Source organism: Mus musculus, chromosome 2, assembly GCF_000001635.26.
Source record: "Mus musculus strain C57BL/6J chromosome 2, GRCm38.p6 C57BL/6J".
NCBI lineage: Eukaryota > Metazoa > Chordata > Mammalia > Rodentia > Muridae > Mus > Mus musculus.
In genome coordinates, this window is record NC_000068.7 from 46,444,131 (window position 1) to 46,459,418 (window position 15,288).

Consider the following 15,288-nt stretch of genomic DNA (forward strand, 5'->3'; position numbering starts at 1 on the left):
TTTGAAAAGTTGGAGCTTTTCACTTAAAATGCAGGACAGAAGTTTACAGGCTTTAGTCCCTTTTGCTTTACAGGGGCTTCATCTAAGTCACAAACCATCTACTTTCTTTTCTTCTTCTTTTTCTTTTTCTTTTTTCCTGAAGAGAATGAGTTGTCCTTTTGATGACAGGGTTAGAGAAAAGCACAAGTAATGCCTCTCTCCATCTTTCAATGTTCAATCTGTCCCTCTCATTTTCTTCAGCCTCCTTTTATTATTCCTCAGTTGGAAGGATGTGCATTTCAACCATACAGAACAAAGCCCAAGGCCGTGTTCAGATGAACACGGGTCTTGTTTTCCCTTCTCACCATTTGCCTTAAAGTCCAGACTTTAAGGTTTAAGGGCAGCTGCAAAGCTATCGAGGGTGTTAAAGCCAACTCCATACAGGCATACTTCCCTCTCACTCCCCACTTTGTTTTTCAGAGCCATGTCTGCCAGTTCAGTGGCTGCTATCTAATGCTATTTCAACAGGAGACCTGGGTTTTGGGAACAGATCCAGGCCATAGGAGAGACTTGATGGCTAGTGGAGTTAGTAATGGGATTTGGAGCCCTTCTTTTCTAGGTCACTGGTTTGAATAGAGCCCAGGTCAGTAATGACTGAGAGTTGTTGCCACCCAATGCCTACTCTTCTCCCGCTGACCTGGGGTTGCCTGCCACTCCATCTCAAGTGCCTGTGGCACATATGCACTAACAGCATCCATTGACAAGTTGGCTGTTACAAATGAAACGTGAGGCCATCCAGTTTCTGATTTGTGCAGAAAATGTGTCCATGCAGTTGACTGTTGTTAGTGATGAGAGAGAGAGAGAGAGAGAGAGACCCTTTCTGGTCACTCTGTGTTCCAGCTAATCTATTCTAAACTACTCTGACCACAAACATCTTATCCTTAGCAACTGTAAAGTAAAAACCCACAGAGAAACACGGAGCCGCAGAGGGCAAAATTGGCAGGCACTGATTCAGAAGGCCTGAACTGAAAACTCTTTTCTCAATTTCTACTGCCAGGTAGACCTTTAAAACCAATGCTTGCTAAAATTTCAACCATGTACTTATTAAAGTTTAAACATCAGCATCTTGTTTCTAGAGTTGATGTGAGTTTTGAAGAAATGATGGTCACATCATTTCTTTGTTTTTTAAGGGGAGACATACTTGCTTCAAGAGGACAGAGAAAATGGAGAGGCTGGGAATCTATGCTGCTGTGACAGTATGCAGCCCGGTCTTTTTTGGGTCCCTTCTCCGAGACAGTCTGTGGGATTCAGAGGCACTTAAAGAGGGAGAGTTTTCAGCTACTTGCTAGTCCCCTGGCCTCAGAGCTCAGCCAGTGCATACTTAGTTCTGTGGTGTCCCCAGGGTGTCACATTCCTTCCTCTGGGGCGTGGGAAGTTTGCTCCTCAGGAAAGAACTATGTATTCATAACCAATTGAGAATCTACAATTGTATTAAGATCCATTTACAGCAAGGTTCTATTTAAATTTCCTTTGTAGACCAGGTTTATAACAGCATTGATTTTAGTATACCAGTCAAATACAGGTGCTCACCACATTGCTGAGATATCAAATGAGAAGTTTCAACTAAAAACTAAGTTTTTAAAAGACACAGCAGAAAACGCTGAGCTTTGGTCTTACTTTACTGCTGATCAGCTAGTCTGTCTTTCTCCACTTGTCTGAGATAAACTTATTTAATTCAGGGAGGTTGTTTTGTGTTTGTTTCACTTCACTGATAAAACTCCTCTGCTTTTGATTTTTTTCATTTTGTAGGTTTGTTGATAACTATGGTTGCCTATGTTTTGCACGTAAGCAAAAGGCAGAGAGAGAGAGAGACAGAGAGAGAGGGAGAGAGAGACAGAGAGAGACACACACAGAGAGAGAGAGAGAGAGACAGAGACAGAGACAGAGACAGAGAGAGGAGGCAAGAGAGGAAGAGAAGAGAAGAGAAGAGAAGAGAAGAGAAGAGAAGAGAAGAGAAGAGAAGAGAAGAGAAGAGAAGAGAAGAGGTCAGTCATGAGCATGTGGAGGGGGGGGGGAGGTAATGGGAAGAGAAGGAGGAAGGGAAAGCAAGAGCAAGAGAAAGCAAGAGAGCAAGAGAGGAGCAAGAGAAGAATAAGGCGGTAAGCAGTCCCTTTTATAGTGAGTCAGGCATACCTGGCTGTTGCCACATACCTGTGGGGCAGAGCTTAGACAGAATTCTAACAATTCTCAGTGTTGATACAAGTCAGAAAGTAAGGGTGATCCCCTTGAGGTCTGTGCACTTGGCACTATCCCTGTTCCCACTGCATCTTCAGGGATAGCCCAATTCTTCCTGCACTATCTATATCCTGCCTTTTCTCAGTGGGACTGATGCTGCTCTGCTTACACTGAGCATCATAGAATCCCGTTCAGCCTAGAATTGGAAATAGACTTAATTTTCCTCTTTTTCTCTGATTTTGTGGTGGTGGAAATCTTAATTCCGTTTAAATCCCTTTGACATGGAACATTCTTCTCTTCTAGGAAACCACTTTCTTGTCCTGTCCTGCCTTTCTTTACTTCTGTAAAGTTTTATGTTAGTCAGAAATTAGAACTCTATTGGTAAGCAATTTGTGTCTCTGTGATTTGGAATCAAGTATAAAATGGAATCAAAAGATAAGTGCAGAAATGGAAAGGGCTGGTGAACATTTTCTGCTGCCCTATCTATCAGGTGGTTTCAGTCCATCTGGGTCAAGTATGTCTCTCATGACATTCACTCTTCTCTAATCTTCCTGATGCTTTTCTCATACATGATGGGCTTGGGGATTTATGTCACAGTCCAGTCTTGTTATGTCTTAGCTCCTATTGTCTTGAGACCCAGGAGGGGCTTAGCTGCTCAACAAGTGTCTGGCTTTTCATCCTTTGGACATGGTCGCTAGATCAAGAGCTATAAATTTTGCACCTGAACATAGAGGATACAGAAAATTATAATTTCCGTTTGTTAAGTGAGTAATTGAGATCAGATTTGAAAGACTAAGAGGGAGAAATACTATGTGAAGTATCGACAACTGAAATGTAGTTTTCCTTATGGAAAACATTAATAAGGGGCATCGGAAATGAACATGAGAAGAACGTTCTATGTCAAAGGGATTTAAAGTGAGCTAAGATTTTCACCACCACAAAATCAGAGGACATAATGAAAATTAAGTCTCTCTCTCTTTCTCTCTTTCTCTCTCTCAATATGTATATATATGTATATGTGTGTGTGTGTGTGTAAATATATATTCCTATAATATTTCAATATATGTTTATATATATATATATATATATATATATATATATATATATATTTCATTTTAAACTTTGAACATGATGCCATTTCACAAATACAAATTTTAAAATTATTTCTGAATTACCAAAACTTACTTAATAATGGTTAAAACACTGAACTTAAAAAAAAATAATAGAAGAAAAAGTTTCTTTATATTTTTTCCTCAGCTTACAATCATTACTTGACTCTCTTCCAAAGAGGTTAACATACATTTACAGTATTGAATTGTATTCAATCTGCATTTTTCTTAGATAAAAGATCTTAATTACAAAGTTTACAGTCACCAGAAGAGAAGAAGGAAAGTTAAGGGAAACAAAAAATTAAGAAATCCAACTTGCTCCTATGGAATCCAGACTCCTCAATCTTTAGAACTAATTTCTTTTGATATTTCAAAACAGGTTTGTAGGAAGATATACTAACTTCAAACTCTTCTTCTCATGTTTAACTTTGACCTACTATGGGATCCATGATCTACCAGTATAATTCTGAAACTTTTCTTTTTTTCCTATGGTTTGGAACATGATCATATATCTGGGGCTGAATTGTAAGAGATGAGAGTTGTCATTGAAATTACAAACGATAATTTGCTGGTGTTCTACGGTCTTGAAATGTCCATTGGTAAGACATAAAAGAAAGTTGACATACTTCCTTAAACCCTATTTTCTGCATTAATAAAAAAATGAGTATAATATCTATACAGCATAAGCTCAAGGCTCAACTCAAATACCAGCAATAGCATTCTTATGATAATGCTTTATATATCAAGGTATAAGTCTTGGGCAGTGCTTGATAAAGTCAAAGTGTATTTCAGCATCCACAATCTGGTGTTGGTGGGAGATCTGGTTAATTACTCTCAGTCATTGTGACTCCAACATCAGTTCCAGATGTGCTCTTGGGAGCAAAGCTTCACAGTCCTCTCTTCAAACAATGGCTGAGTCAAGGAGAGAAATATGAGTGGCGAATGATATTCAGTTCTAGTGAGTTTCTTCCAGGAATTTCGTGTGTTCACTTTATGCTTCCTTCTACAAAGACAATTTTTTCTTTTCTATCTGGAATGCTTAATAAATGAGTTTGATATTCTTAATTTGGAACAATACCACATGACTAGGCCACATCTAGATATTGTCTAAACAAATTACCTTTTATAGTCACGCAAATAAAAAGAAAGTTAGAAAAGTACTCCCTAAAGAAAGGTAGAAAGTCTCTGTAAAGAGAAGTTCATAAGATAAGGGGAAGTACATGACGTTTGAGGAAAGGATAGCTTTTGTTTGTTTCTCTGAACCTCTCATTTAAAAACATACTACAATCATGTTAGTATTTCTGAAATACATAACTAATAATTTCCCTTGTTTAACCTCTAAAACAGTCCTAGCAACAGAGGGGCAGAGTTACCTTTTTATCACCACAAAGCAAAGGCACAAGTCAGCAATGAGACCTGACACCTCAGTCCCTTCATGGGATCCCAGGAGTCTTTAACTCCAATATTCACCAGGGCTTCATTTGCAAAAATGACCATGTCAATCTCTCATGGATGGCTGTTAACATGTTGTTAGGGCCATATTATGTATGAAAAAAATGGTTAGCTCAGCATTTGCAGAGACTTATTTTCATCCATTAATAGTCTGGCCATTTAATTAAAATATAATGCCAGAGAAGTCCCAATTCACAGAAGAGAATGACCTTGAGACCATCCTGTCATTGAGAGGTAGTAAGAAAAATACAGGAGGGTATAGTGAAAAGATGACTGCTCTTATGTCTTTGTGCAATTGAATATGATAAATACTCATATGTGTACCTATATGAATATCAGTGCTCCCACCTGGTAAGATCTCTAATTTCATCCATTCCTTTGTATTCCAATTCTGAGACTATACAGCAGTAGAACACATATGTGCAAATCCCGGCAGAACTCCTTGGTTGTTTCTTGGTTTCCTAAAATGTTCCAACAGTTCAGGGCCTGAGACAGGGCCACACAGGGAAGATCACTCTCTTCTGCCATTGTAACCTGGACACACCACACTAAGGGCTGGATGTATGAGCTAAAAACTCATAACCAGACTTTTCAAGTTCAGCTCCCTCTCTACTTGGTAAAACCCACTATTACAGAACCATGCTAAATTAGAGTTAGCTAGGAATTCGGGTCAATAAGGCCCAAGAATTAGAATAGAAGACTTCTTAAGTCCAGCATCAGGTGTTCCGTTCTATACATCGTTAGTTTATTTGGGTAATGTGTTATGTTCACAACTTGTCTTGGTCTTGAACCAGCAGAACCAGGCCTCTATTCACTGTAGGTTTTGGTGGGCCACCAGGAGGTCTTCAAGAACTGCAATACTACATACACACAATAATATAACATAATTCACAATGTACTGTCTTTGGCCAAGCAGGTACAATGGTATTTAAAACATATATATCTTAAGACATGATATTTAGATAAGAATTTGGAGTTATTTTTATTTTCTGCTCAGAGAAATACTTTACATAGGTCTCACTGTAAGTGAATCAGAATGTAGCATCCATGTTACCTTGAAGCAGAAGCAAGGAGCTCTTGTCTGAATATACATGCTGAGATGAAGTATCAGACAGGACTTTGTGTTTGGAAACAGGACATCTTGGTGCATCTTCCTCTGCAAATGTGAGTAACATCTTCATGCTTATTTTCACAGAGAATGATTCAGACCAGGAATCAGTTTCTGAAAACCTTCCTTCCTCTGCATTAAAGGCATGCATTTGAAACTATTGTGGATTTTCATACAATCCTGTGTTTTTTTTGACATGTAGCCATGTAGCCAGATTAATAATGTTGGCTAAACTCTGGTCTTCTGAAAAATGCAACAAATGAGCTGAGGGAGAAATCACTGATTTTTCTTCTTACCAGGAAGAAACTTAGTTGGTGAGTTAACCCAAGTGCTTCATTTGCTAAAGTATTCAGTCTAAAATGTGCCACAGAGTGTATACATAATGAGTAAACAAATAAATACCCTAACAAGTTAACATACACTATTCAAAAAATTAGGCTTAATCCCAAATTATTTTTTTCTATCATTCACATATCTGAATCATTTGGGAATATTCTTTTGTAGGAAAAAGTGAACAAAAATCTGTTCCCAATTCCTTCCTATTTTCTGATCATGTAACTAAGGGAAATGAGGCCTTTTTTCCCTGTTTTTGCTAATCCTGATGAATTTTGTCAAAATAAATTTTGAGCAAGAGAATTTTTCTTGGCCAACGGACTCTGGGAAAGAAAAGTACTGCAGTTTGCATCTTGGTTGTCTTTTATGGTCAGCTGCCTTATCACAGTTCAAACTTGCATGCTGGGAAACTGCTCTTTTTTTGTACCTTTTCTGCCAGAATTCAACTCTAACAACAAAAGTTTATAAACAATGAAAATTCCAGCTGGTCGACATCAGCATCACGAAGCTTTCTCCTCGCACTGATACAAATATTTACCCTGAGCTTTGGCAAAGCTTTCCTTGCCAATGTCACCCTTAATCATACATTTTTCTTTGATTGAGTTATGCTTTCCAGTATGCGATTTGCCCTGGTTTACTTTTTAACACATCCCAGAGGCTTCGTCAAAATCAACTCTGGGCAGGCCATGTCATTTGGTAGCTGCCAAACATGTTACTGAGAGGGAACTTGGCAAATATCAAAACAGTCGCTCTAACTGCTCTAATAAATGTGTTTGTTCTTTCTGACCACCCTTTACTTTTTAGGTCCCTCATATCCATAAAGGAAAGAGCCAAGAAAGTAGAGTTGCATATAATTTCCTTTGCTGATTCCTCTCTCAGGCACCCTAGTCCAATGAAGTTGAAAACTCAAAACTCAGTGATTCTTGTCTCCTCAAAGACACAAGGTTATATTCAAAGGTTAAGACACCAGATTGACATACTCTCATACTGTCGTAAAGTCTGCTAGAACAAATATTTGCCACACAAAAAAGTCACTTGTAGGGGGATTAGCACAAAATATTGCAAACTTGTCTACCTAGTTTTCTTGGCAGAATTAAATAGGTTCTTTAAACTGAACAGTTGAAAAATCATTTTAAAGTATAGCAGTATGAATAGTTCAATAGGGTTTTCCTCTCCATACAGAAATTCCTGCTTGAGCAAGTGATGGTTTCCCAATGAAAGAAAGTATAAATAATTATTTCAATAATATATAGTATTTGTTTTTGAGACATACTTGCCATTATATACAGCCTACTTCTGTACCATATGTCAGTCTGTTGAATTTAGATGAAATTTAATTACTCAATTTTATCAGTCCAGTTTAAAAAACAAGTCTTAAAAATGATGGAATTTTCATTTCTGAGTTATACACTAGGTTATTGTTGCTGGCACTATTGTTGTACCTGTAATCCCCAGAGAACAAATATGCCCACACAGAAACGAACACTCAAACTCCTGCCACTATACCATTCTAATTATACCTTGCCAACCTATACTTTCATCTCTCCAGAGGTTTGTGTTTTTGTGTGCATATCAAAAATGCAGTGATTTGTAACAACTCATACTATCTACAGATCTGAATAAGAGAAATCATACCTGAAGATCACTTAATCGCTTTTGTACACTAACATCTGACCAGGATCCAGACATCTTGGAATTTCCTAATTCATACTTTTTCTTTCCAAGTCATAGTTACAGGGAAATCTCATTCATGGAAACTCCTTACAGATTATTTAATATTCAAGAAAGTGTACAATTAATGCAAATATGAAAAAATTATGAATAATTGTGATGTAATTTGAGCAACTTCCTAAATTTCTAGCAGCAGAGTGAAGAAGTGGCTTGCCTGGGACACAACATGAAGCCCAGAAACCATAGCAAAAAGACACTGTTCATCTTTACATCACCACAGCTGTGGATGCATCCCAAGCTAAGGTCTTTGATATCTCAGAATAATTTAACTATCAGGTGCAACAAGAGCCACCAACTTATCTGTGGCTAGAAGAGAAAATTGAGTTCAACCCATCACAGGTTTTGACCAGTTGGGGTAATACTGGGACCTGAGTTTGGATCAAGCATATAGCTTACTAACTTGCAAATGATTCAGAGGTTTGACAGTTAATCATACAGAAACAATTCTCACCTCTCTTTTGGAATAATCACATTGCTTAATTATTGAGGATTTAAACCTAAAACATAAAGTGAATTGTTTATTTTACTTTGGAATTCTGTGATAATCCAAGGTTCTTTTGTTTGTTTGTTTGTTTGTTTTTCAAGACAGGGTTTCTCTGTATAGCCCTGGCTGTCCTGAAACTCACTTTGTAGACCAGGCTGACCTTGAGCTCAGAAACCCACCTGCCCCTGCCTCCCAAGTGCTGGAATTAAAGGCGTGCACTACCATACCCAGCTAGAAGAGGGCATCAGATCCCATTACAGATGGCTATGAGCCACCATGTGGTTGCTGGGGATTGAACTCAGGACCTCTGGAAGAGCAGCCAGTGCTCTTAACCTCTGAGCCATCTCTCCAGCCCAATCCAAGGTTCTTGACAGGGGTGAAGAAAGAAACTGCAAAAGATATCAGAGGACAAGGAAGATCTCCCATGCTCATGGATCAGAAGAATTAAATAGTAAAAATAGTCATCCTACCAAAAGCAGTCTTCAGATTCAATACAATTACCATCAAAATTCTAACACAATTCTTCACAGGCCTTAAAAGAGGAATTCTTAACTTCATACAAGAAAAAAAAAAGGCAAATACCAGAATATCAAAAACAATCCTATACAATAAATGAATTTCTGGAGGTATAACCATCTTGATTTCAATCTATACTACAGATCAATAGTAATACAAAAATCACATAATATTGATGTAAAATCAAATTAATCAATGGAATTAAATTAAAGACCCATAAATAAACTCACACACCTAAAGACACTTGATTTTTTTTATAAAGAAGCCAAAATCATACAATGACAAAATGCTAGTCTAACCGGATGTCTGCCTATAGAAAAAATGAAAAAAATGCATATTTATCCCTCTGCACAAAGCTGAAGTCCAAGTTGATCAAAACCTCACTATAAATCAGATACACTAAATATCATAGAAGAGAAATTAGGGAATAGTCTTGAACTTATTGGTACAGGAGATGACTTCTTAAACAGCTCAGGCACTAAGATCAACAACTGACAAAATGGCACCACATGAAACTGAAAAGCTTATGTAAGGCAAAGGCACTGTCAAAAGGCAAAGTGGCAGCCTATAGATTGGAAAAGATCTTCACCAACCCTATTTCTGTCAGAGGACTAATATCTAAAATATATAAATAACTTATTGAATTAAACAGCACCCCTCCCCAACAAAATCAATTTAAAAATTGGGGATAGAGCTGAACAGATAATTCTCAACAGAGGAATCTCTAACGTCCAAGGAGCACCAAAAGAAATTTTCAAGGTCCTTATTCATCAGGGAAATGCAGATCAAAATGACTCTAAGATTCCATCATACATCTGTCAAAATGGCCAAGATCAAAAACTCAAGTGACAGTACATGCTGGTGAGGATGTAGAGCAAGAGGACACTTCTATTTTGCTATTGTGAATGCAAACTTGCACATCATTTGGAAATCATTCTGGGAGTTTCTTGGAAAATTGGGATTATTTGTACATCAAGAACTAGCTCTCCTTCTCCTGGGCAAGGACCCAAGGGTGATCTACCATACCATAAGGATATTTGCTCAATTATATTCACAGCAACTATGTTCTTAAAAACCAGAAACTGAAAACAACCAGATATCCTCAACAGAATGAATAAAGACAATGTGGTTCATTTACACAATAGAATAGGACTCAACTATTAAAAGAAGGACATCATGATATTTGCACACAAATGTATGGAATTAGAAAATATTATCCTGAGTGAAGTAAACCAGACCAGAAAGACCCATATCCTATGTACTCACTTATAAATGGGTATTAACCGTAAAGTACAGGATAACCATTCTACATTTCACAGACCCAAAGAAGCTAAGAAACAAGGAGAGCTCTAGGAAGGTTACTAGAATCTCACTCAGAATAGGAAATAAAACAGACATCTGAAGTAAATGGAGGGAAGGAATTGGGTGGAGAGGAGAAAAGGATTGAGTTCAAGTGTGGGGAGTAAGGAGGGCTGGATTAGAGAACAGAAATCTGGGGGGGGGTGTGGGTTAAATATGGTGTCCTGTGTCTGGCCCAGGGCTTGGGTCACTGGGCGAGGCAGCATGCTGGAAGTTTGAATGTATACACACTCAAGCCATCCCAGGGTGGGCATCACAATGAGCTGTGAGAATCTGAGAACCCTTCGTCGGGGGGACGGTTGGGGAGGTTGAGGAGGGGTTGGCTAAGTGCAGTCTGAGGTCCCTGCAGACCTGCCAGAATTGGCTCAGGGTCCCCAGGCCTCCACAGAGGCTAAGGACAATAGGTTCTCAGGCTTTCAGACACCATAGATGCTGCTGGATATTGTGGAGAGTTTAGAACAGAGTGGGGACCTGCAGGTGGCTTTGGCATGGGGCAGAAGGGAAAAGAGCAGGAGAATAGCTCCAGCTGGGTCCTGCAAGGAGGAGAGTCCTAGGCTTACTTGGGGGGGGGGGTGGCAGCTTAACCTGGTGGTGACCATGGCTGTGAACACAGAAAGGCCTCCCACAGAAAATTAGACAAACAGCTCTTTAGAGGGAGACCTGCTCAATTGCTCCAGCATGGCAGATCCCGTTAAGAAGAGAGTCCTTGAGTACTTTTTCTAGCTCATTCATTAGGGGCCCTGTGTTCCATCCAATAGATGACTGTGAGCATCCACTTCTGTATTTGCCAGGCATTGGCATAGCCTCACAAGAGATAACTATGTCAGGGTCCTGCCAGTAAAATCTTGCTGGCATATGTAATAGTGTCTGGGTTGGTGGTTGTTTATGGGATGGATCACCAGGTGGGACAATCTCTGGATGGTCCTTCCTTCCATCTCAGCTCCAAACTTTGTCTCTGTAACTACTTCCATGGGTATTTTGTTCCCCATTCTAAGAAGGAATGAAGTATCCACACTTTGGTCTTCCTTAACAATATGAACTAACCAGTTACTGCCCCCCTCCCGCCCCCCAGAGCTTGTGTCTCTAGTTGCATATGTAGCAGAGGATGGCATAGTAGGCCATCAATGGGATGAGAGGCCCTTGGTCTTGCAAAGATTATATGCCCCAGTACAGGGGACTGCCACGGCCAGGAAGCAGGAGTGGGTAGGTTGGGGAGCAGGGCAGGGGGGGGGGTGAATATAGAGGACTTTCAGGATAGCATTGAAATGTAAATGAAGAAAGTATGTAATTTAAAAAAAAGGAAAAAAAAGGTCAAAAAATTCAGGAGGTACCCATCTTGGGTCTCCGGTCCCTCAGAGACTAGTCAGCACAGGTGAGAGTGCGGACTACAGAAGCGACACATCTTCTGGGACAAACCCCTTTTCAGATTCCAGATATCCGGGCACATTCCCCACCCAAGGAGAGGTGCCCACCCAGGAGGGCTCTGATTGCCAGAGCAGGTAAGGGTGCCATCTTGGGTCCTGGGTTCCTCAGAAACCAGTCTGCACAGGTCAGCTAGTGGACTGCAAAGGGTGAGCAAGTGGCCTGCAGAAGCGACACAGGTTCAGGGACAGACCCCATTTTGGGCTCCAGACATACAGGCACCTTCCCCACCAGAGGAGAGGTGTTCTGACTGCCTAAACAGGTGAGAGAGCCATCTTGGGTCCCACATCCCTCAGCCTGTGCATGTGAGCATGCAGACTGTCAAGGCAACACATCTTCTGGGACAGACCCTGTTTTGGGCCTTCATCTTCAGCCAGGAGGCAGGTTTGAAGACCAGATCTCTGTACACCTTTTCTGCAATAGGAGAGCTTGCCTGCAGAGAGTACTCTGACCACTGAGACACAGGAGAGAACTGGACTCCCAGGTCTGCTGATAGAGGCTTACAGAATCATAGGAGGAACAAGCTCCAACCAGAGACAACTATAACAACTAACTGCAGAGATTACCAGATGGTGAAAGATAAACTTAAGAATCGTATTAAGAGAAACCAAGACCACTCACCATCATCAGAACCCAGCACTCCCACCTCAGCCAGTCTTGGATAGCACAACACACCCAAAAAGCAAGACTCTGATTTAAAATCATACCTCATGATGCTGGTAGAGGACATCAAGAAGGGCATTAATAACTCACTTAAAGAAATACAGGAGAACAGTGCTAAAGAGGTAAAAGCCCTTAAAGATGAAACACAAAAATCCCTTAAAGAGCTACAGGAAGCCACAACCAAACAGGTGATGGAATTGAACAAAACCATACTAGACCTAAAAAGGGAAGTAGAAACAATAAAGAAAATCCAAAGTGAGATTTGGATTTTCAACTCTAGAGATAGAAACCCTAGGAAAGAAATCAGGAATGAGAGATGTGAGCATCAGCAACAGAATAAAAGAGATGGAAGAGAGAATCTCAGGTGCAGAAGATTTCATAGAGAACATGGGCACAACAATCAAAGAAAATTCAAAATGCAAAAACATCCTAACTCAAAACATACAGGAAATCCAGGACACAATGAGAAGACCAAACCTACAGATAATAGGAATAGATGAGAATGAAGATTTACAACTTAAAAGGCCAGCAAATATCTTCAACAAAATTATAGCAGGAAAGTTCCCAAAGCTAAAGAAATAGATGCCCATGAACATACAAGAAGCCTACAGAACTCTAAATAGACTGGACCAGAAAAGAAATTCCTCCCAACACATAATAATCATAACAACAAATGCACTAAATAAAGATAGAATATTAAAAGCAGTGAGGGGGAAAGGCCAAGTAAAATATAAAGGCAAGCCTATTAGAATTAAAACAGACATCTCACCAGAGACTATGAAAGTCAGAAGATCCTGGACAGATGTTATGCAGACCCTAAGAGAAGACAACTGCCAGCCCAGGCTACTATACCCACCAAAACTCTCAATTACCGTAGATGGAGAAACCAAAGTATTCCATGATAAAACCAAATTCACACAATATCTTTCCGTGAATCCAGCCCTTCAAAGAAAAATACAGGGAAAACACCAACACAAGGATGGAAACTACACCCTAGAAAAAGCAAGAAAGTATCCTTCAACAAACCTAAAAGAAGACAGCCACAAGAACAGAATCCCAACTTTAACAACAAAATAACAGGAGGCAACAATTACTTTTCTTTAATTTCTCTTAACATCAATTGACTCAATTCCCCAATAAAAAGACATAGACTAATAGACTGGCTGGCTACACAAACAGAACCTAACATTTTGCTGCCTACAGTAAACCCACCTCAGAGAAAAAGACAAACACTACCTCAGAGTAAAAGGCTGTATAACAATGTTCCAAGCAAATGGTTCGAGAAAACAAGCTGGAGTAGCCATTCTAATATCGAATAAAATCAACTTCCAACCCAGTGTTATCAAAAAAGACAAGGAGGAGCACTTCATACTCATCAAAGGTAAAATCTACCAAGATGAACTCTCAATTTTTAATATGTGTGCTCCAAATACAAGAACAGCCACATTCATTAAAAAACTTTAGTAAAGCTCAAAGCACACATTGTAACTCACACAATAATAGTGGGAGACTTCAACACCCCACTCTCACCAATGGACAGATCCTGGAAACAGAAACTAAACAGAGACACATGGATACTAACAGAAGTTATGAAAAAAATGGATTTAATAGATATCTACAGAAGATTTTATCCTAAAACAAAAGGATATACCTCCTTCTCAGTGCCACATGGAACCTACTCCATATTACCATATAATTGGTCACAAAACAGGCCTCCAAAGATACAAAAATATTGAAATTATCTCATGCATCCTATCTGATCACCATGGACTAAGGCTGATCTTCAATAACAACATAAATAATAGAAAGCCAACATTCACATGGAAACTGAACAACACTCTACTCAATGACTCCTTGGCCAAGGATGAAATAAAGAAAGAAATTAAAGACTTTTTAGAGTTTAATGAAAATGAAGCCATAACATAACCAAACTTATGGGACACAATGAAGGCAGTCCTAAGAGAAAAACTCGTAGCCCTGAGTGCCTCCAAAAAGAAACTAGAGAGAGCATACACTAGCAGCCTGACAGCACACCTAGAAGCTCTAGAATGAAAGGAAGCAAATTCACCCAAGAGGAGGAGAGGGCAGGAAATAATTTTTGGTATAGCATTGGAAATGTAAATGAGCTAAATACCTAATAAAAAATGGAAAAGAAAAAAAAATAATGAAACTCAGGGCTGAAATCAACCAAGTGGAAACAAAAAGAACTACTCAAAGAATCAACCAAATCAGGAACTGGTTCTTTGAGAAAGTCAACAAGATAGATAAACCCTTAGCCAGACTCACTAGAGGGCACAGGGACCGTATCCTAATTAACAATATCAAAAATGAAAAAGGAGACATAACAACAGAACCAGAGGAAATCCAAAACATCATCAGATCCTACTAAAAAATGCTATACTCAACAAAACTAGAAAACCTGTATGAAATGGACAACTTCCTAGACAGATACCAATACCAAAGTTAAATCAAGGTCAGATTAATGATCTAAACCTTCCCAATTCCCCTAAAGAAATAGAAGCAGTCATCAATAGTCTCTCAACCAAAAAAAGCCCAGGACCAGATGGGTTTAGTGCACAGTTCTATCAGACCGTCAAAGCAGACCTAATTACAACTCTTCTCAAACTATTCCACAAAATAGAAACAGAAAGTACTCTACCCAATTCATTATATGAAGTCACAATTACTCTGATACCTAAACTACACAAAGACCCAACAAAAAAAAGAGAACTTCAGACCAATTTCCCTTATGAATATCGATGCAAAAATACTCAATAAAATCCTCGCAAACCAAATCCAAGAACACATCAAAACTATCATCTACAATGACCAAGTAGGCTTCATCCCAGGGATGCAGGAATGGCTTAATATATGGAAATACATCAACATAATCCACT